The sequence below is a fragment of the Onychomys torridus genome, chromosome 2 (genome assembly GCF_903995425.1).
Source record: "Onychomys torridus chromosome 2, mOncTor1.1, whole genome shotgun sequence".
Classification (NCBI taxonomy): domain Eukaryota; kingdom Metazoa; phylum Chordata; class Mammalia; order Rodentia; family Cricetidae; genus Onychomys; species Onychomys torridus.
Genome location: NC_050444.1, coordinates 138,466,272 through 138,487,878, shown reverse-complemented (window position 1 = coordinate 138,487,878; position 21,607 = coordinate 138,466,272).

Genomic DNA, 21,607 nt, shown 5'->3' with positions numbered 1-21,607 from the left:
AAGTGTGCACTGTGTCAATGTGTGTAAGTGTGAGCATGTGGGGGGGGGGGAGGTGTGCGCCAGAGTATGTGCGCATTGGCTTGCCTCTCTGTGAGTGCGTGCTTCTGAGCATATGATCTCATGCAGCTGTGTCCGTGTGCTGTGTGCGAGGGTGAAGAGTCAATGTCTCCAGGGACTCTGGAGCCATTCCAGTCCCCTCCACAGGAGCAAATTTGTGTGATGGTGTGCATTTGTGCAAAGGTGAAGATGGATACACCACAGGAATCATTGCTAGTCCACACAGAGACCAGCTCATTACCAGGCACCAACACACAAGGTCTTAACTAGTCCAACAGTCCATGAAGAAGAAGAAGAAATGATGACCCAGGTTGTAGTGCCTAGGCTGGACCTAGGACTCCATGCGACACCCTCAGTCACTGTAGCCCCATTCTGTGACCTGGGGAGGTGGGGCGGTTATGCATGAGTCTCAGAGAGGGGACAGATGTAGGAACTCATGGACCTTGCGTGTGGGCAAGCTGAATGTGGGTGAGATGCCCTGTGGTGGTGGGCTCCAAAAGAACAGGGATAGTGGGTGTGTGGACTGGAACCTGAGGGCACAGGCCCCTGCAGTCCATGGGAAAGAGGGGGAGGGGATGTAGGAGTCGGTGCACGTGAGAGAGGCTGTGTGAAGTGCAGAGACTTTTTCCTTGTTTCTTTCTTTTCTGACTTCAACCAGGAACAGATGTGTGAGGGGGCTGACGAATTGGAAACATCTGTAACAACTGTCCGAGCTGAAGTGTAATAAATAGGCCTTTCATCACATTCCCTGTAAGGGGGTCGCTGGGGACAGGCTCAGGGGAACGCTAAAAGGGTTTGGCGGGGGATAGTGGCCTGAGGATGGGTGAGTAGAACAGACTGGCCTTCGACGGTAGGAAGACAGAGTGGTTCCTGGCTTCTCCCAGCAGACACAGGCCTCAGTTTTCCTGTCTGTGCAGTGGGCTTGGCATTCATCCAAGGTCTAAGACTGAACACCCGAGAAGAGGCAGTTTTTCACCTGACATAATTGCCAGACAATGGGACTCGGAATAAACCATGCCCCTGCCCCTCGGCCATGCCTCTTCCTGGGCCAGGCCTTAGCACTCCATGTAATTATCTCCAGAGGTCTTAGCCCCTGGAGTTTACATGCATCGAGTTTTCTAAAGACAGGCACACTGTCCTTGCAGCTACGATGCTGAGTAGGTAGGAGCTGGTAGGGACCTGGAGACCCGAGTTCACCAGTGTGAACACAAGTATTCTGGGAGCCTAGCCCCACATTTCATCGCTGCCTATCCCAGACACTCGGCAGCTGCCAATACACAAATGGGCAGTGGGGATCCAGAGACCTGGCAGCAGTCTGATACAGCATCCAGGAGCCCCAGGAAGGAGGGGATGTGGAGCAGAGAACTCTGAGCTGAGTCTTCCATGACAGGCTCTCCCAAGGCTAGATGTGAGAGGTAATGAGCCTCCCCCACCGAAAGGCTCAGAAGGGTCAAGGGTCTTTCATAAATTTGGGGTGCAGAGATTTTTATCTCCCATACTGCAGGAGCTGTACCTTGAAGGGTTGGAGCTCGGGGGTTCTGCCCCAGCCTATTGGCTTTGCCTGGGTCTTTGGTGCAGCAAAGACACAGTCCTCTGTTGGCCCCTGGAGCCTGAGAAGGGACAAAGATTCCTGTTTGCCACTGACCAATAGTTGTGTGACCGGGGTCATCTAAGCAAGCTGCTGTGGTTCAGCGGCTCTGAGAAATGGGTGTAGGTTACCCATCCACCCCCGCATCACAACATTGCTACAAAGATGCCGTGTGTGTGTGTGTGTGTGTGTGTGTGTGTGTGTGTGTGTGTGTGTGTTGAGGAGCTGTCAGGAAAGTGCCTGCCATGGAAGCATGAAGACCTGGGTTAGTATTTCCAGAATCCACATAAAAGCTAGGCTCAGTAGCACAGATCTATAAACCCAGTGCTGAGAGGGTAGGGATGGAGGATCCTTGGAAGTTATGGCCAGCTAGTCTAGCCAAAAAGTTAGTTCCAGGTCAATGAGAGATCCTGGTGCAAAAACTAAGAGACAGCAACTGAGGAAGATAATCAGTGTCAGGCTCCATATGCACACTCACTGACATGCACACACAGGTTCACATGTCACGCCTGGGAGAGAGTTCAAGCTGAACAGACTAGCAAGTAAACAACACTTGATTCCACAAATGTAACCAAGACCTCAGTCGGCCCCACCAGGGCCTGACACTGACTCCATCACAGGGGCCCTCAGGCCTCTGTCCTTCTGTCTGGATGTTCCCTTCCCCATCTTCACCTGACTGCTCCTGCACACCCTGTCTTCTGAGGCCCTGCCTAAGCCACTGCCCAGGCTAGGACCCCCTGCTTGTGCTCCTCTAAACACCCCAAACCCTACCTTTCCCCCTTACAAAAGTCATCACACGCTTTGGTGACCACTCCATTGTGGATGACACCCACTCCATTGAAGCCTTCCAAGACTTTGAACTCGTTGAGGGCAGATGCGTCTTCCTCTTCTCTGGCTATGGCTGTGACACCTGTCTGTGTCTGGTGTGGGCCTTTTACTCTTTTAAGCTAACATGTGGCATTTGTTTGTGCAAGGTGTGTTCCATGAGCTTTACACTTCATAACTCAATCAGCCCTAACCACCATTCAAGGAAGAACCTGTCAGCCATATTTGAAAAAAGATAAATAATGGCTGAATGAATCTCACTGCCTAGTGAAGGTGATGACAGGTCTTTGTTACTATAGAGACATGCTGCTCCTCAGCTGCCTCAGGAGCTGGAGAAAGCTCTGCTTTGGAAGGAATAAAGGGCAGGTGAATGGGGCCGTTGGGTCCTAGAGTCAGACCTCAGACTCCTGTAAAGCGGGGCCTGTTCTGTTCATTTTCAGTTGATTGCTCTGGACCACAGCTTCTGGATCGGAGCCTCGGGACTGAGCCTCTCTCCTGCCGCCTGTCCCTTGATTCCCTCTATCCTTCAAATCCCAGGACAGGCCCCATGCAGATGCCATTCCAGCCTAGAGGCTCAGATCAGCCTTTCTGGGGTTCCTTTGGACCCCTCTTTCCGCTGAGGGCATCATGGGGGCAGAAGCACTCAGGGGCTGTGCCCCACCTTCTTTTGTTCAAGCAAACAAATAGACCAAATGTTCCCAGCTTGGCGGGATGAGTGTCCGCCCTAATCCAAAGCAATGTGTCTCTCTGGCAAGAACCCCCAGTGGCTCTCCTGACTCTCCACTCTCCACAGGCCATCTCACTGACAGCCTCAGGCTCCGGCACTTGTGCTTTGGAGTCCCCAGTGGTGATGCCCAAAGATCAGATCCACAAGGTTCACCTGATGGAGCCAGATGTCATGAGGGTTCATAAACTGGAGAACAGGTCCAGACTCCATCTGTTCTGGGTGATGGGTGATGGGTGATGTTCACAGCTGAGGAGGGGGTGGGAGATAACAGCAGGGTGGAATGGGACAGAACCTTTAAGGTCCCTTTTAGGGAGTGAACTCCAAGGTTCTCCACATGTGACCCTGCTCTGGAATGAGAACACACCAAAGACTGTCTGCAGTATGGTGGCTGGCCACCCAGACAGGTATCATCAGTGTGTATGAGTGCACACATTGACTTGCAAAGGATACCTGGTTTGTGCACATGTGTGCTCAACAGCTCAACAGGAACACAGAAATCTGCATGTCTGGGGAAGTTTGTTTGTTTGTTTAGAAACAAGGTATCATGTGACCCAGGCTGGTCTTGCACTACTGATCCTCTTTCCTGAGTGCAGGGATTACAGGCTTGTACTATCTCACTCAGCTTGGGGGAGTACATTTGTGAATGTGTGTGTGTGTGTGTGTGTGTGTGTGTGTGAGTAATCGATACAAGGGTCTCTGTGTGTCTACATGGCTGTGGCCGGCATACTTGTGGGGAGCAGGAAGTGATGGAGAGCTCTGGAGACCTGACATTCACACCCTGACCAGCTTGGGCTGCCTCTGCCTCACAGTGTGTGTGTGTGGCGAGGGGGGGGGGGGCGGCGCTGGCTGGCTGAGACTTTCAGAGAGGCTCTGAGAAGGCGGCATCCAGGCTCTTCGCAATCACCCAGACAGACCCACTGGGTGGGGAGGAAACTGGAGCTTTCAGAGGCTCCTGTGGACCTAACTCAGTTACATGCTCATTATGCAGCTTCTCTGCTGTGAGCCTGTGGCTGCTGGGTTGGGCGGGGTGCAGCATGTGCCCCTCAACCCCAGGCTTTCAGTGCCTGTGGTTTTCTCCTGTTGGGTGTGTCCCATCCCGAGGCTCTCCAATCCCCAGGAGCCTCAAGTGTGAGCAAAGACTCACCCTGCCTTCAGGGAGCTCTCATCAGACAGAGGCACCTTGGGGAGTCTAAGAATAGGTAGTTGGCCTGTCCCAGGAAGCAGGTAAAGACAGCAGGGCCTGTGGCACACAGCCCTGCCCTTTCCTCTGCTGAACTGTCTCCGGAAGCCTGTTCCCTAAAGTTCCACTCTAAACTGGCAGTGGGTGATTGCTGGGGGCACAGTTGCCTCCAGTGTGCCAAGAGCCACCCTGGGGAGGGGCTGGCTGATCTCCCCCCAGTGTGAGATGCGCAGTTAGTCACACCCCCCCATCCCAACTTCACAATTAGACTTGCAGTTTGCAAAATCCAACGCCAGCTTAATGAGAAGCATATTGTCTCCCAGGAGAAGCTGGAGGGGGGCAGAGGGCACCACGCCTCCCTAGGGAGGGCCTCTGAGCCCATTGGAGCCTGAGGAAGAAGGCCAGCAGCCCCTCTGCCCTCCCCGCCCCCGGCCTCCTAGCTCCCTTCTCTACAGCAGGGTCCCCAGGCTTTGCCTTCCCTCCTTGGGGGTGGGGGGGCATTTGGGAGCCAGATGTGGAACTCCAGCCTCTGGAAGGGAAGGGGCTGAGGGAGAAAGAGGAAGAGTGGCCATCGGAATCCAACAGATGGAGACACTGGAATGTGGGCTCTGCCATCTGCACTCAAATCTTGAGGTCTTGGACAAGTTACTGAACCTTTCTGGGCCTTGCTGGCATCACTCCCACACCCGAAGGTTCCCAGAGAAGTATGGTAGGGCACTCAGGCCAGCGCTGTGCATAGGAAGTACTCCACATGAGGAGGCTCTGGGATGTCATGAAAGGAAAAAGCACTGGAGTTTCTGAGCTAATGTCAAGACGGGACGGTAGTTACAGCATTGTCCTACAGCCCAAGCCAGAGCTGGTGCTGGGAGAAGGAAGTCCATGAGACTCAGTTTTCCCCTCATGCTCCCTAAAACTCAGGACAGGCCATTGTAAAATCACCCCCTTCTCTCCTCCTCTGAGTGGAGAGCAGTGGAGAAGCTGCAGGGCTGAGGCCAAGTTCTGGGCTCCCCTGGTGATCCACGTGCCCTGGGTGTGAGCTCCACAGGCCAACCCTCTTGCATGCCCTTTCACGCCCTTTGCAGGATCCTCAGAGGCGGTAACGATGGCAGCGTTATGGTGTGAGCAGCCTATGGCTGCAAAATACTTCCAACTATGCCAGGCACGTGTATGGCCACAAAGAAATTCTCTCTCCTAAATCTATTAGGATGATCTGATACTCACTAATCTTACCACTTTCACTTTGTATCATATTTAACCCTTCTAATGGCTTCCAGGAACCGAACTCAGGACCTTGTGCTTGCTAGGCAAGAGCTCTACCACTGAGCCACACACCCATCTCCTTATTTGAACCTTTAAGCATTATGAGAACAACCCAAAGATCCACTGGCTGGTGAAGAGCATCACATGGCACATCTACCAAGTGGAGCAAGACTACGGTGCCGAGGGTTGAGGTTTGCTGACCCTCCAGACATCATGCTTGAGGACAGAAGCCAGACGAGGAATGAGTGAATGGCAGCTACCTGGGATTACGATGGGAATAGGGACTGATTGATGAAGGATATATTTTGGCCTTGACAGAAATGTTTCAAATCATACCATGATAATGGTGGTATACCTCTGTTGATTCACTGAAAACTACTGACTTATACACACTGAGAGGTTTCATGAGTGAATTTTATTTCTTAAAAAAGCTATTAAAGCTGGGCGGTGGTGGCGCACGCCTTTAATCCCAGCACTCGGGAGGTAGAGTCAGGAGGATCTCTGTGAGTTTAAGGCCAGCCTGGGCTACAGAATGAGTTCCAGGAAAGGCGCAAAGCTACACAGAGAAGAAATCCTGTCTCAAAAAACAAACAAACAAACAGAAAAGAGTACTTGTTGCTTTTTCTGAGGACCTGGGTTTGATTCTCATCATCCACCTGGTAGCTTATAACCATCCATAACTCCAGTTCTAAAGGATCTGAAGCCTTCTTTTGGCCTCTGTGTGCACCAAGTACACATGTGGTGCATAGAGATACATACAGGCAAGACACTCAGATACATAAAATAAAAATAAATCTTTTTATGGTCAGGCAGTGGTGGCGCACACCATCCCAGCCCTTGGGAGGCAGAGGCAGGAGGATCTCTGTGAGTTCAAGGCCAGCCTGGTCTACAAAGTGAGTTCCAGGACAGCTAGGACTATTTGTTACCCAGAGAAACCTTGTCTGGAAAAACAAAAACAAAAAAAACCAACAAGCAACTTTTTAAAAAAAGCTATTCAAGATAAAACGATAAAGCAACAAAAACTAAGACAAACTGTATTTTCTCTTTTGCCCGGAAAAAATCCACAGGGATTTTGGCGCCAGGTTGGTTTGTCTCAAAAGTTCACACTCAAGTTCTTCAAGGTGAAATATAAAAAATAGATCCAAGGAAGGCTGGGTAGTGGTGGCCCACACCTTTAATCCCAATGCTTGGGAGGCAATGGCAGGCAGTTCTCTTAGTTTGAGGCCAGCCTGGTCTACAGAGTGAGTTTTAGGACAGCCAGAACTATACAGAGAACCCTGACTCAAAAACAAATGAACAAACAAATAAAAATAAATAAATAAATAAAATAAAATAAAATAAAAATTAGGTTGATGGAGACATAGTGAGTCCCAGGGCTATGTAGTAAGACCCTGTCTCAAAATAAATGTTTGAGGGCAGCCTGGTCCACATAGTGACTTCCAGAACAGACAGATCTACATAATAAAGAGATCCTGTCTCAAAAATAAATAGCTGAGCTGGGTGGCAGTGGTACCTGCCTTTAATCCCAGCACTTGGGTGGCAGAGCCAGGCAGATCTCTGTGAGTTCGAGGCCAGCTTGGTCTACAGAGTGAGATCCAGGACAGGCATCAAAACTACACAAAGAAACCCTGTCTCAAAAAACCTAAATAAATAAATATATAAATACATACATACACACATAGCTAAACTGATGGAATCCAGGTGACCTGGAACTGGCCACAGGTTAGACCTGGGTAGTAATACCGTGTTAAAATGAGTATCATTGCTGGGCGGTGGTGGCACACGCCTTTAATCCCAGCCCTTGGGAGGCAGAGCCAGGGGATCTCTGTGAGTTCAAGGCCAGCCTGGTCTACAAAGCGAGTCCCAGGACAGGCTACAAAGCTACAAAGAAACCCTATCTCGGGAAAAAAAAAATTTATTTTTTGAGTATTATCCAGCCAGGCATGGTGGTGTGTGTCTTTAATCCCAGCTCTCAGGAGACAGAGGCAGGTGGATCTCTCTGATTTAAAGGCCAGTCTGGTCTACAAAAGGAGTTCCAGGATAGCCAGGGCTGTTACACAGAGAAACCCTGTCTGAAAAAAACCAACCCACCAAACAAACAACAAAATATGTATTACCCACGGCCTCAGAGCAATGTGAGGGTAGCCTATTTTCTCTTCCTTCCTGTTCCCCCTCCTCCTCTTTCTCTGTTTTTTGAGACAGAGTTTCACTCTGTAACCCAAGCTGGCCTGGAACTCAAGGTGGTCCTCCTGCCTCAGTATCTCAGGTGAGGATATAACAGGCATAAGCCTACCCACACTTTAAAGATAAGAAACTACAGTGCAGAGCCATCCACAGAAGTGGTCTCTCTGTGGCTCGTTGGGTTGTGTGGTTGTTTGCTTTTCCCAACTCGGTTGTCAAGAACTGGGCCACAAAAGGGAGGTGATGAGAAAGGAAGAGGGGAGATGGACCTTAGAAATAGGTATTCCACAAGACGGGGCCCTAACACCTTGTCCTGCCCCTGCTCACAGGCAAGTGGACATCACCAGGAACCCTAAGTTCTCTTGCCCAGCATGTTTCCTGTCTCTCTCTGTGGCTGCCTGACTCTGTGTGTATACTGTGGAGGTGTTTTGCGTGTAAAATCAAAAGGCCAAGCCTTCAGCATCCATCCAGTGTCAACCTTGCACCCAGCACCAGTCCAAGGTTACTAACTATTGTGCTTCCCAGTGGTACAGAGAAAGAATCGGAATCCGAGGCGATTCTATTTCGTAGGTAAGCGATGCTCACATTGATGATTGATGGGGGATGCCCAAAGCCATGCTCACATTGATGATGGGGGATGCCCAAAGCCATGCTCCTTACCAGGTATGGCTCTCAAGGCAAGCTTCAAAGCCCCAGCCCTACCTTGAGGCTGGCTGTTTCCTTCATGTCTCCACATCTGCCTCCTCTGGCCCCTTCTGCCCAGCTCCCTCTCCTGTCTTTCTTTGTATCCTTGCTTGCCTGTCTCTCTCCCCTGGTCTCTCTCCCTGTGTGTCTCTGTCTCTCTCATTTATTTTTAATAACCACAATAATGAGAAAAGCTCCTTCCAGACCCTCCTGGGGAGGGAGACAAAAGGAGGGAGCTCAGGGACAAGGGGGAGGGATAACCTCCCCTCTAGCTCCTGAGAAATTTAATAAAGGGCCTGAGAAAGTGCTGGGCTCCAAGGCCGGCCAGTACCCTGGGAAAGGGGGCAGCCCCCTCCCCCACCACAGACAGGCTCTGTGTGGGCCTAAGGTCAGGGGAGGGAATGTCTCCGTGTCGGCCCCCCTTCTCCAGCTTCCAGCCTTTATCTCTCCCTTCCCTGCTGGTGGGAGCAATTCCCCTGGCTAATCCGCCCCTGAATATAGGCCCTGCAAACCCCTCCCCTTACCCAGACCTGAGGCTTTCCCAGGAGAGCTACTCTGAAGGGAGAAAGGGAGAATCAATCACGGATTGCAGACTCTGGACTCACAAGAGGTCAGGCAGCCCCCCACTCCCCCCTCCGCTCCCCCCGCAGCTGTGTCCAAGCCAGTCCCCCAGGAGGCCCTTCACAGAGAAGGCTAGGCCCTGACCACCCCATCCTGGCCCTCAGAGCACCTGTTGCTGAGGTGCTCCATTGGTCCCTAGCAGAGAGAACCCCAGATCGTGCACAGAGCTTAACTGTTGCTGACACTGGGTCTTGAAGGCCAGTGTTGGCAAGTTGGAGACTACAGGTTACACAGCCTCTCTTGATGGTCTCCAGTTTCAGCTTCCAATGGCGGCTCACTCAGAGAGTGAGGTAGGCCAGAGTGGAAAACCGCTCTGGTCCAACCCCTCATGTGACTTTTGGGGGAAACCAAGAAGAGGAGAGCCACTAGTGAGAGATGGGGGCTCCCCCGGGTCAGGGCAAGGAAGTCCATTTGTCTGGAAACTCTACTCTGGCAAGGCCCACAGCTCTCTCACCTGTTGAGGAGCAGGAGGGACTGAGAGCTGCTCTGGGGCCTTTGGTGGTGAGTTCCAGAGATTGAGGGAGAGTAACTAGACCAACTTATTGTTTGCAGAGCTTACCAAGTGCCAAATTCTGGGTTAATGTAGTATCTGCTAAGCCCTTGGAGCAACAGGGTGTGCTTTCTACACTTTAAAAGATAGGAAACCTAGGCCGGTCGGTGGTGGTGCACGCCTGTAATCCCAGCACTCAGGAGGCAGAGGCAGGCGGATCTCTGTTAGTTCGAGGCCAGCCTGGTCTACAAAAGGTTCCAAAAGCTACAGAGAAACCCTGTCTTGAAAAACCTAAATAAATAAATAAATAAATAAATAAATAAATAAATAAATAAATAAAAATAAAATAAATAAATAAAGATAGGAAACCTAGAAGACCAGAGAAGTTAGGCCACTAGTCTGAGGTTGCACAGACAATCTGTAAGATAGCACAGTCTAGTGGTATTGGATGGAGTGTCACTAACCCCCTGACTCAGGGAGAAGCTCACAGACAAGACAAATGAAGGCAGGTTGAGGTCCTGGGGAGAGGGCAGGAAGAAAAATGGGAGCTAGAGACAAGGGTTTCAGCGATGACCCGAGATAGGATTTAACACTTTCATGAGAAATGGGAATGCAGAAGGTGACCTCAAAGGGTGACTTTACAGGCAGGCTGACTGACCCCAGCATTGCCCAGGTTCTACAGGCTAACACAGAGCCCTACCTACATGCCTACCCAAGTCAATGCTGTCACGTGAGCAGCAGGAAATGCCCCCCACTCCGCATACCTGGACCTACCCTTCTTTGGGCCCCCTTTGTCTAGAGCTACAGGCAAATGAAGAAAGAGGGGGCCAAAAGATGCAGCAGGGAGGCAAATCCTACCACATTCTGCTAGATGCCAGGGCCTGCACTGGACACTGCCATATCCACAGCCAGACAACAGGGCCAATGGGCTGACATCTAGGACCTTCTCACATTGCAGTGACTATGCAAAAAGGAAGGCACTGTTGCTAGAGGGGAGGCAGGCTGGCCACTTCTGGCTGTAGAACGACACAGTGGTGGAAGGCATAGCTAGCTACTTCCTTTTCTAGTTCTGCAGGACAGATGGATACAGAGACCAGTAAAGCAGAAGTGCTCATTCCTCACTCCACTGGCAAAATACTCCGTGCCACTTAAAGACCCTTTCTTGTTCCCATAGATTATTTCAGTCCTCTTAACTCTTCAAGAAAAAAAGAATAATCTCATTATTATTATTATTATTATTATTATTATTATTATTATTATTAAAGCACCTGAGGCTCAGCATAGGAAAGGACTTTGCCTGAAGACCCACAGCCAGGCAGAAGCAGTACAAAGCATCCACATTTCCCGGCTTCTTGTACAGCACGTGGAGACCCCCAGATCCTGCTGTAGTTGGCAAACTTTGGGATCTGAGCTGGTTCTGAGCCCCCTCCCACCAGTGGGGAGCTGCAAATGGATAGGCCACTCTTGCCTTGAGTGCAGCCCAGCCGTGTGGGGGCAAGGCGGGGGGCTCTTCAGGACACGTGTTTCCACTTTCATTGGAGCTGAGCACTAATAGCAGAAAAACCTGTGAAACTGCTAATGGGATAATGGAGAAAGTATTTATTTATTTTTCAAAGGCGGCCTGTGAGGATCTGGGGGAGGCTGGAGGTCAGCTTGCTGTTAACAGGGATTAGGCACCACAGTGGAATGAGGGGGTTTCCGGAGCAGAGGCTGGAGGCCAGACTGGCCTGGTCTGGAGCACCCCCCCACACACACACATGGAGAAAGCCAGGCTGGGCTTGAAGATTTGAGTCACTTCCAGGTAGGGGACTTCCTTCCTGGAGCATCTCTCCACATTTGCCTCTGGTTCTCTGAGCCCAAGGTGTCAGCACCCTCCAGGCAACCTTCCTCCTAAGGCAATATATGCTTCCAAAGACACCCTTCCTAAGCTGCTACTTCCATGTGAGAAGTGACTCTTCCTGAGTAAGGTGTCTTGGGTCTGGCCATTGTGATCTCTGCTACTGAAAATGTCCCCAGTACTCTATCCAGGTGACATCAATGCTCTTAGATCCCCCAGTTCTGGGCTCTCTCTCTCTCTCTCTCTCTCTCTCTCTCTCTCTCTCTCTCTCTCTCGTGTGTGTGTGTGTGTGTGTGTGTGTGTGTGTGTGTGTGTGTGTGTGTGTAGGGACTGCTCAGAGGCATAGGGGAGGCAAAGCATGTGGGACCCCAGATCCCTCCCTCCAAACAGAGTAGCTTTGTTTTGTTTTGTTTTGTTTTTGCTTGCATATTGACCTTTAACCTTAGGCTTCTCTCCAAAATACAAGGTGTAAAATAAGTTAATTAATTAATAATAATAATATAAATAGTGAGGGCTGGGTATAGCTCTGTTGATAGAGTGCTTACCTAACAGGAAGCATTGGAGTCGATTCCCCAGCACCACCTAAACCGAGCGTGATGATGCATGCCTGTAATCCCAGTACTCAGGAGGTGGAGGCAGGAAGATCAGAAGTTCAAGGTTAATCTTATCTACATAATTTTGGCTGCACTGGAGTTGGAGGCCAGTCTGGGGTTCGTGAGATTATGCCTCAAACAACAATAATACTGAGCATTAAAATTCCCAGCTCTCCCTTCCTCTATGAAGGTGATATAACCTAGGGTTCAGAAGGGACTTTTCCACAGTCACGTGAAGCTAGAGCTTGACTTCAATCTTCTGTCACCTTCAGAGCAACCCGAGAGGCCACAATGGCTCTCTAAGGGGTGAAAAGAAGGGTTTGGACTGGAGTCCTCTGGTCACTTAGGAGGTGTTTTGCCTTTTGGAGACCTGCATGAGACCCACATGGAAGAGGTCAATGGCCCTAGATTGGGGTGGGGTAGTAGGGACAGCAGTAACCCATCTGCAGTTGGGTCTGCCTTTGCCTGTGTGACAGCCCTGCTTTCTGTCCTGCCCAGGGGCCAGTCCTAGCCCACATTCCAGGATCAAATCTGTCCATGGTGGCCAATGTCTCCTCTCAAAGCCAGGAAGGTGGTAACTCGAACACTCTCCCTCTCCCTCTCCCTCTCCCTCTCCCTCTCCCTCTCCCTCTCCCTCTCCCTCTCCCTCTCCCTCTCCCTCTCCCTCTCCCTCTCCCTCTCCCTCTCCCTCTCCCTCTCCCTCTCCCTCTCTCTCTCTCTCTCTCTCTCTCTCTCTCTGCATCTTCTACCATACCAGCAGATATGCAGGATTCTGAATGGCTTACACCTGCACCTGGCAGTGGCCACGCTGGGGAGGCCTGGCTGCCTGTGGCTGGAGGACTCTACGATTCGATTCGGGTCAGATCCAGAACTGCCTTGCCAAGTTGGGCTCACCACAACGACATTCCATTTCCTGAGGAACATGAGCCTGACATTCATCAGTTCCGTTCCCGCCTCACCCTCTGCACTTCCCTGTTCCCGTCCCTCAAATAGTCTTTTCCTTGGGGAGTTTGTCTGTCTGCCTCTATACTGCCCATCCTCACTCCTTGGACTTTGCCCTCATGCCCACCTTTCATAAACTGACTCCAGAGGGAGCTACCCCCACTCCTCACCCCAAACACAAACACAAACCTCCTGTTGGATTGTTTAAGCCATTGGTCAGAAAGTTGCTTCCCCATGGGGTGAGGTCCAAGGAGAAGTTAGGCACTTTTTTAGAGGCCCATATAGCCTGGCCACAGGCCCAAAGTCTATGATTCACCTTTTTGAGACGTATCTATAGGGTTTTACTCTGTCCAGTGTTCTGTAGGTCCTGTGGGAGGGCAGGGAGCCAGACAGATCCAGTGCCCAACCATTCTCAGTCACGAAAAAGGAAGTCCAACCCTCATGGCAGTAAGAAGAATCCCTTTGGGCCACCTGAACCAGACCAGAGGGGAGTTGTTGAAGACTTCCTACCAGCTGACCTTGGAAAAAGCAAGGAGATGGTGATGGAGGAAGAGCTGGGCTCTGAGGTTCTAAAACAAAGTATCACCCAGGGGTTTTGTCCCATTTACATATATCCAGAAGCTCATCAGGCAGCATCCACAAGCCTTCACTGGCATTTTTTTTACAGGGTCTCTCTACTATGTCACTTTGGCTGTCCTGGAACTTGCTATGTAGACTAGACTGGCCTTAAAACTCATGGGAATTCACCTGCCTCTGCCTTCCAAGTGCTAAGATTAAAGGTGTTCACCACTATGCCTGGACATTGGCAAATTCTTAAAACAAAAAGGGTAGGTTATCTAGGCATGGTGGTACATGCCTCTCATCCCAGCTACTCCTGGGGCTACAGAAGGAAGATGGCAAGTTCAAGGCCAGCCTGAGTAACTTAGACCTTGTCTCAAATTTTTAAGTTTTTTTTTGTTTTTTGTTTTTTGTTTTTTGAGACAGGGTTTCTCTGTGTAGCTTTGGAGCCTGTCCTGGAACTCGCTCTGTAGCCCAAGCTGGCCTCGAACTTACAGAGATCCTCCTACCTCTGCCTCCTGAGTGCTGGGAATAAAGGCATGCACCACCACTGCCCGGCATGTTTTTTTTTTTTTTTTTTAAATTGACTGGGTCTATAGTTTAATGATAGATCAATTCCCAGCAACACACACACACACACACACACACACACACACACACACACACACACGATGATAAGCCAATGAAGAGAAAAATAAAGCCAGCAGGACACATGAATGACCAGGAATGTAATAGGTATCCCTAACAGCTCTCCATTTTTAGCCTATTGCCCCGCACACAGTAGGACCTCAGCATTCTGTCATAGGAACAGAGAAAAGGAGGATAGTAACCAGTGTTCACCACAGGGCGGCCTGTCCTCCAGTAACACGTGCTACTTCACTTAGTCTGCCCTATGGCCACGTGCAATGGGTACAGCCCTGAGCTCATCTGGCAGGAAATTGAAGCAGAGAGAATCTGTGTTCCTCACCAAAGGGTACACAGCCTGACTGCAGGTGGTGGGAAGAGGCTCCTTCTGGGTACCTGTAGAGGTGTCGAGCGCAGCTGGGGCCTTCCATCTGTACAATCTACAGAAGCAAAGCAGGTGCCACAGATCTCTCCTAAGTGAGAAGATCCACCGCTCAGAGCTGGCCTAGAAGCTGCCCCCCTGCACTTGAACTCCTAATACTATGCTCTCTCTTCCCTACACCTCATCAGTTCCCTGGAACCTTTCCTGGGCTGGGGTTCAGACAGCTGCCCCCTGGCAAGCTTTGGGAAGGAAACAGTTCCAGGAAGGAGAGCTGGCCCAGTGACTCGGCAGCAGGATTTATGTCCTGTCCAGGGTGGACAGTTTGGCTGTTGTTATGAAAGACTGAGTAGGGTGCAAGGATGGGACTTATTCCCTGTAAATGACTTCAAATGTCAGGCAGCAGAGCCCAGAGCTCTCTGTGCACGCACCCAGCTGCTGGAGGCCAGGCATCCATAGCGAGCATGCCCGCTGACCTCATGGCTACTCCAAATGCCATCAGAGCTCACTAGGAGACAGAAGGTTCCGGCGAAGAGCTAGAGCAACATGCTCTGCAGGGGACGCAGGGGCCCCTCCCGCCTGAGATGGCACAGAGACAGAGGGTGTTGTTCTGATCTGAATAAGATCCACTCCAGTGCAGATGGAGCAAGAAATTACCTGCAGATGTGACTAGGCATAACCACTGTGACTCGCGGGGCTGTCACGAAGGCCGGGGAGTCAGGGGCCTCTTAGAGAAGGCTTGATTCCACATAAGGCTTGAAGCACAGACTTATGCCAGCCTGGGCCAGAGGATGATTGGGCCTGGCTTGTCCAGAGAGTCAACTGATGAATGAGTCTTCAGGGGTTCTGGCTTATGGCTTCAGGAAGGGCTTCTGCATGGGCACCCAGGAAGCAAGCTGCCATTGGTCCTCTGGGCACATGCCACACAGGGACCAAGTCCTCCAGGAATGCTGCAGAGCCTGCCTTTGTGGGCACATTGTGGGCTGTATAAACCAAGACAGTATGCTGTTTAAAGTAGACAGTTACAGCGGTAGTTCACACATTGAAAATAAAGGACCAGGCTGGCAAGATACTCAGTCATTAAGAGCACTGGCTGCTCTTCCAGAAGACCAGAGTTCTGTTCCCACATGGCTGCTCACAGTCATCTGTAACTCCAGTTCCAGGGGATTGGATACCCTCTTCTGGCTTCTGCAAGCACCAGGCACAAAAATGGGACACAGATGTATGTGCAGGCAAAACATACAAAATAAACTAAAAATGGCTGGGCAGTAGTGGCGCATGCCTTTAATCCCAGCATTCAGGAGGCAGAGCCAGGCGGATCTCTGTGAGTTCGAGGCCAGCCTGGGCTACCAAGTGAGTTCCAGGAAAGGCACAAAGCTACACAGAGAAACCCTGTCTTGAAAAACAAAACTAAACTAAACTAAAAATGCAAAAGAAAACAGGACTCTAGTGGATAGTGATGAAGGTATGGATGCTAGATGGATGGATGGGTCAATGTGTAGATTCATTCATTTACTCACTCTCATTAATTAATCCATTCCAGTGTCTAAAAGGCTCCAAACTCTGTTCCTGGCAGAGATACGCAGAGAATCAAACCCAGATCCTGTCCTGAAGAAGTGTATACCAGGGAAAGGAGATGGATGTAAAGGTGGGCAGCTCCCACAAATTAGATAGGCTGTTGTTATACTGGGGTACATGGTAGAAGGGGAAACAGATGAGGACAGTGACTTGGCTTGAGTTGTCATGGAAGACTACATAGAGAAGGCAATATAGAAACTGATCCATGAACGGTGACCAGGGGGTCAAGGGAATGTCACAGTCTATGAAGTACCTGCTTTGTAAACAGGACCATGGTTTGATTCCCAGAACACACATAAAAAACTCTGGGCTTGGTGGCCTGCATTCAACACAGAGGAAACAAAGGTGAATCTTAGGGGCTTGCTGGCCAGCCAGCCTAACCTATTTGGTGGACTCTGGACCAGTGAGAAATCTTGTCTCTAAAAAACAAGGTGGATGGCATCCCAAGAAACAAACCCAAAGTGGGCTCTTATTTCCATAGGCATGTTCACACTCACATACAGATGCGCGTACACACACACACACACACACACACACACACACACACACACACACACACCACAACCTCTCTGATTATTCCACAGACATCCTGGCAGATGTTCTCTGAGACAATGGTTAGGGGCATAGGAGAGAGATTTGTGCCTGTCCATCTGTCCATGACCTGAGACATGTCAGGAGATGAAGTGGAATCAGTGACCTAGGAGGGGCCTAGAATGCCATGCCAAGGTCTTTTTGCAGTTCCTGGGACCTTTGGGAGACTTCAGAGATAAGAGCCCTGTGGGACTGTTGGAGGAGAGCCATCTTCTTGGCCAAGAGTGAGTTGAGAAGACAAAGATTGGAGCTAGAGAACAGTGGAATAAAAGGATACACTGGAGAGGTTTGAAAGTACTGTCCTCTCCGGGACAAGTGTGCTTGGGAGAAGAAACTGCAGGAGAGCAAGCAGAAGCAAAGACAATAACCCTGCATAGACACAGAGAGAGGCAGCCTGTGTGGGCAAGGAAGGGAACAGCCTACGAAGGAATGGCCATCCAGAAGTCTAGGCTTAGTTCTGGCTGCCTTAAATTTCCAAAGAGTTGTGGTTGGGGATTTAGCTCAGTGGTAGAGTGCTTGCCTAGCAAGCACAAGGCCCTGGGTTCAGTCCTCAGCTCCAGTTTAAAAAAAAAAATTCCAAAGAGTCTCCTTTCAGCATCCATTTCCCCGCATGATGGTAGGATGCTCCTTCCTTCCCACTCTTCCATGTATATCCCCCCACTATGAGGAAGACAGCCAAGAACACTGGGCATGGGGAGGAGAGCTCTTGAAACACTACTGAAGTCGGTGTGTTTGGTGTTTTCTGAATTCACAATAGAGAGAGAATAGAAAAGCCCCAAAGCCCAGGCTTCCTGGTGGCACCCCTGTCATCCGGCTGGCCTTTTGGTTTCTTGTAGTCGTTCTTCAAGCCTCCATGCTATCTGGGTCTCTCTGAGCAAATGGCCTTGCCTCCAACCTGTCCTCCCCTGAACTTGCTGTAACTGTCTGCCCTGCCTTCCTCTCTTTCTGAGCATCTGTGCCACTGACCATCATCTCTCCCATCAGCAATCTGCGGCTCCTCTGCCTCCAGGACATGTTCCTGACTTCTCCATCCTGAAATGCCACGTGTGCCTGCTGCATCTGTCACCTGCGCTTGGCTCTCATGACTTGCCACATTCGTCCCTTTTACTTCTTCATCTCCGTCTGCCTCAGCCCACTCCAGAGCAGCTTGCTCTTCCCCATGGAGATCACGCCTGGACGCCAGACTTCACCGCCTTCCTGAAACCCTCTCCTTCCCCGGCTCCCCACTGCCTTCTGCTTCCCCAGGACCCTTTCCCTGGCTTTGGCCCCTCATCCAGCTCCATGGCTGTCTTTTCTATATACACAACCTCTCTCCAAGTCCATTCTCACTCCAGCTCTGACTTCTCTTGTGACCTCCAAACCCACGCCTTCAGAAGCCAGCTGAATGTCCTCTGCCTGGGACATGGCCAGGACTCATACTCCATCTCCTCCTACCTACCCTAAAGTTCATTATCTCCTGTGCTTCTGACCTTGACTCCAATAGACCCAGAGCCATTTTTTTCTACCCACCCTTCATCTACTGAATCACTGGGTCCTGTGCATTGGAGAGTCAACTGTACCGATTCTCTACTGTCCTCATGCTGGGTGTCTCATCTTATAAGCTGTCCAGCTATGAAATGAGTCTCTTCCTCCCTCTTATCCCCTCCCTAAGGGATTTCATCTCATTACTACTCTTACACGCTTTTGTTATTGTTTGAGATAATCTTCCTATGGAGCTCAGGTTAACCTGGAACTCTGGATCTTCCTGCCTCAGTCTCTCTAGTGCTATAATTAAAGATGTGTGGCACCCATGAATAACTGCTGTTGTTTGTTTGTTTGTTTTTGATTTTTTTATGTGTGTGTGTGTGTGTGTGTGTGTGTGGTGTGCATACTCACCAGAGTTGGTTCTTGCTCTCCACCTCTTTGAGACAAGGTCTCTCGTTTCTGCCAATCTTCTTATTCCTGCCTAGTTGGCTCACACGTTTCTAGGCAATTTCTTTGTTTCTACCTCCTATCCTGCCATAGGCACACTGGGATTACAGATGTGGCCCACTGCATCAAGATTTTTGTGGGTTCCAGGGAACCGAATTCAGTTTACCAAGCTGGTATGACCATCATTTTTACATGCTAAGCCATCTCTCTAGCCCACTTCTGTGTTCTTTTTTGAAAATTTATTTTTCGTGCATCAATATTTTGCCTACCTGTGTGTATGTACCCTACTTTTGTGCCTGGTGTCCACAGAGGTCAGAAAAAGGTGTCAGATCCCCTGGAACTGGAGTTACGTTATGGTTGCGAACCACCATGTGGCTGCTGGGAACGGAACTTTGGTCCTCTGCGAGAATAACAAATTCTCTTAACCATTGAGCCATCTCTCCAGCCCCTACTTCTGTGCTCTTTATCAAACTTATTACCTTCTGAAGTTAGCTCCCACCCACTCCCACCCCTTGTTTATTTTCTCTCCCCTCACTAGGACCCAAGCTGTCCTTGCACTGGCACAGGCCCGCCTCATGCTCCTGTTTCCTGCTCTCCGCCTCACCTGACTCCTCACCACTGTGTTCTTTCCTCTTCACCTTCCTTTCTACTCTCATGAACCTGCCAAGCTGATGGCAGAACCTTCCAGGAGGCTCTCCTCTCAGAGAGGCTCTTTTCAATCTTGACTCCCTTACACTTTTTAAAATTAATTATACCAACCCCTGTTCCACCTTCCTCCTCTTCTCCTGCTCCGCCCCACCTACCCCCATCCCACCCCTATCCCCTCCTCATAGGTGGTAAGGCCTCCCTTGGGTAGTCAACACAGGCTGGCATACCAAGTTGGGGCTGGACCTAGCTCCTCCTCCACCTTGCATCAAAGCTGAGTAAGGCATCACACCATAGGGAATGGGGCTCTAAAAAGCCAGTTTGTGTACCCGGGATAAGACCTGGTCCCATTGCCAGGGGACCCACAAGCACATTCATTACACTCTTAAAAGCTGAATGCTCCAAAGAGTTTGTGTGTGTTCCTGTGGAAATCTCCATTCCTGTTTACAAAGTTTTGTAAAATACACAAGGGCATATCCCACAATGATGTCAGCACATACCACAAGACATCGGAAAACTCTTGTATACTCATGAGACAAAGAGAGTGGAAAAGGCAAGCATGGTCTCTGTGTTACCAGAAGTTTCCCCTTGCAGGTCCCCTGACAGCATCTTGGAGAGCCCAGGCAACACTTGGATACCTCTGCTCCAGACAGCTGCACATCCCACTCACGCACTTCCTTCAGATCTCAGCAGAAATGGTAGCCCCTCAGAGAGCTTCCTGCTTCTTCTTATGCCCTCCCAAAATCATTCTACCCCATGACTACTGCCATGTTCCTTCTTTCTCTTTCTTGTTTTTTTTTTAACTAATTAATTAATTTATTTGTTTGTTTATTTATTTATTTATTTATTTTTTCCTTTTTTGGTTTTTTGAGACAGGGTTTCTCTGTGTAGTTTTGTGCCTTTCCTGGAATTCATTCTGTAGCCCAGGCTGGCCTCAAACTCGCAGAGATCTGCCTGCCTCTGTCTCCCGAGTGCTGGGATTACAGGCATGCACCACCACCGCCCAGCTCTTTCTCTCTCTCTCTCTCTCTAATTTATGTTTTTACTTTATGTGCATTGGTGTTTTGCCTGCATGTGAGTCTGTGTGAGGGTGTCAGAGCTTGTGCATGTGAGCTCCCATGTGGGTGCTGGGATTTGAACCCTGGTCCTCTAGAAGAGCAGTTTTAGTGCTCTTAACCGCTGAGCCATCTCTCCAGGCCCTAGATAGGATCCCCCCTCCTAGACGCTGGCTTCAGATTTGCTATGTAGGGGACAATGGCCTTGAACCTTTGATCCTTCCATTTTTCACTTCAAGTGCTGGGATTCACGGCGTGTGCCACCACATCCAGCTCCTTCCATGTTTTATATCTCCCTTACCACCCTCTGGCACAGTTGGTTCTTTTTTGAACTTTATTTTTCTCCACTACAACACAAGCTTCCTAAAACCCAGAATTGAGACTCAGAGCCTGGCGCGTATTCCCTGACTGACCCAGCAGACACTCAGAAGGAATGGTTCGTGAGTATATCCCACGAAGGCAGCTGTTCTCAGCCATGGCTGCATTTCAAGTCACTAGTGAGGAGGGTTAAATTCCTGTACCCCAGCCTACTATACCAAAATCTTAAGGGTGAACTCGCATCTACTCAGTGTCAGCTTTATAAAGGCTCCCAGATGAGTCCAATGTACAGCCAAAAACCAAAACCATCGGTCAGGGTTGTTCCAGCCTTCCTGATGGAGAGACTGCATCTCACTGGGCCAGAGTTCCACAGGATACAGATGGCGCCTTTTGCTGAGTTTTGCCTGTCTCCTGGACAAGACAGCAAGGCTGGAGGGCAGCTAGACACAGGAAGCTGTCAGGCTGTCCTGGGTGGGAACAACCCTCCTGAGTCCCAGGCACAGTTCAGAGGTCAGGACTGGCAGCCAGCATGAGTGGTGATGTTTGCTATCATAGACTTGTCGGCAGGGCTTGCTGCCCTGGGGACACTTCTCTGTTCTGTGATGCCCAATTTGGGTACCTTGGCAACTAGTGAAGAATGATGATGATCTGTGTTCAGAGAGAAACTCTAGACCATCTCCAGGTGGTCCTGGGCAGAGGGGCAGCTCATGCTGCTAGCCTCATCTTGGACATGTAGCCAGAAAATGACACACCTGTGTTCTTGCTTCCTAAATGAATAGTTCCTGGGAGCTTTTGCCTGCTGCAGACTCCTCTGGCCAGGGCTGGGGACTGAGAAGGCCAGAGCAAGCCACTGTCCAGCTCAGAGCTGCTTCTGAGGCTCGGTACCTCCTAACAGAGGCTGTTGGCTGAGCCAAGGAATGTGCCGGGCACGTCTTCATCCCGGTGGTTCTTGGGGCAGTGCCC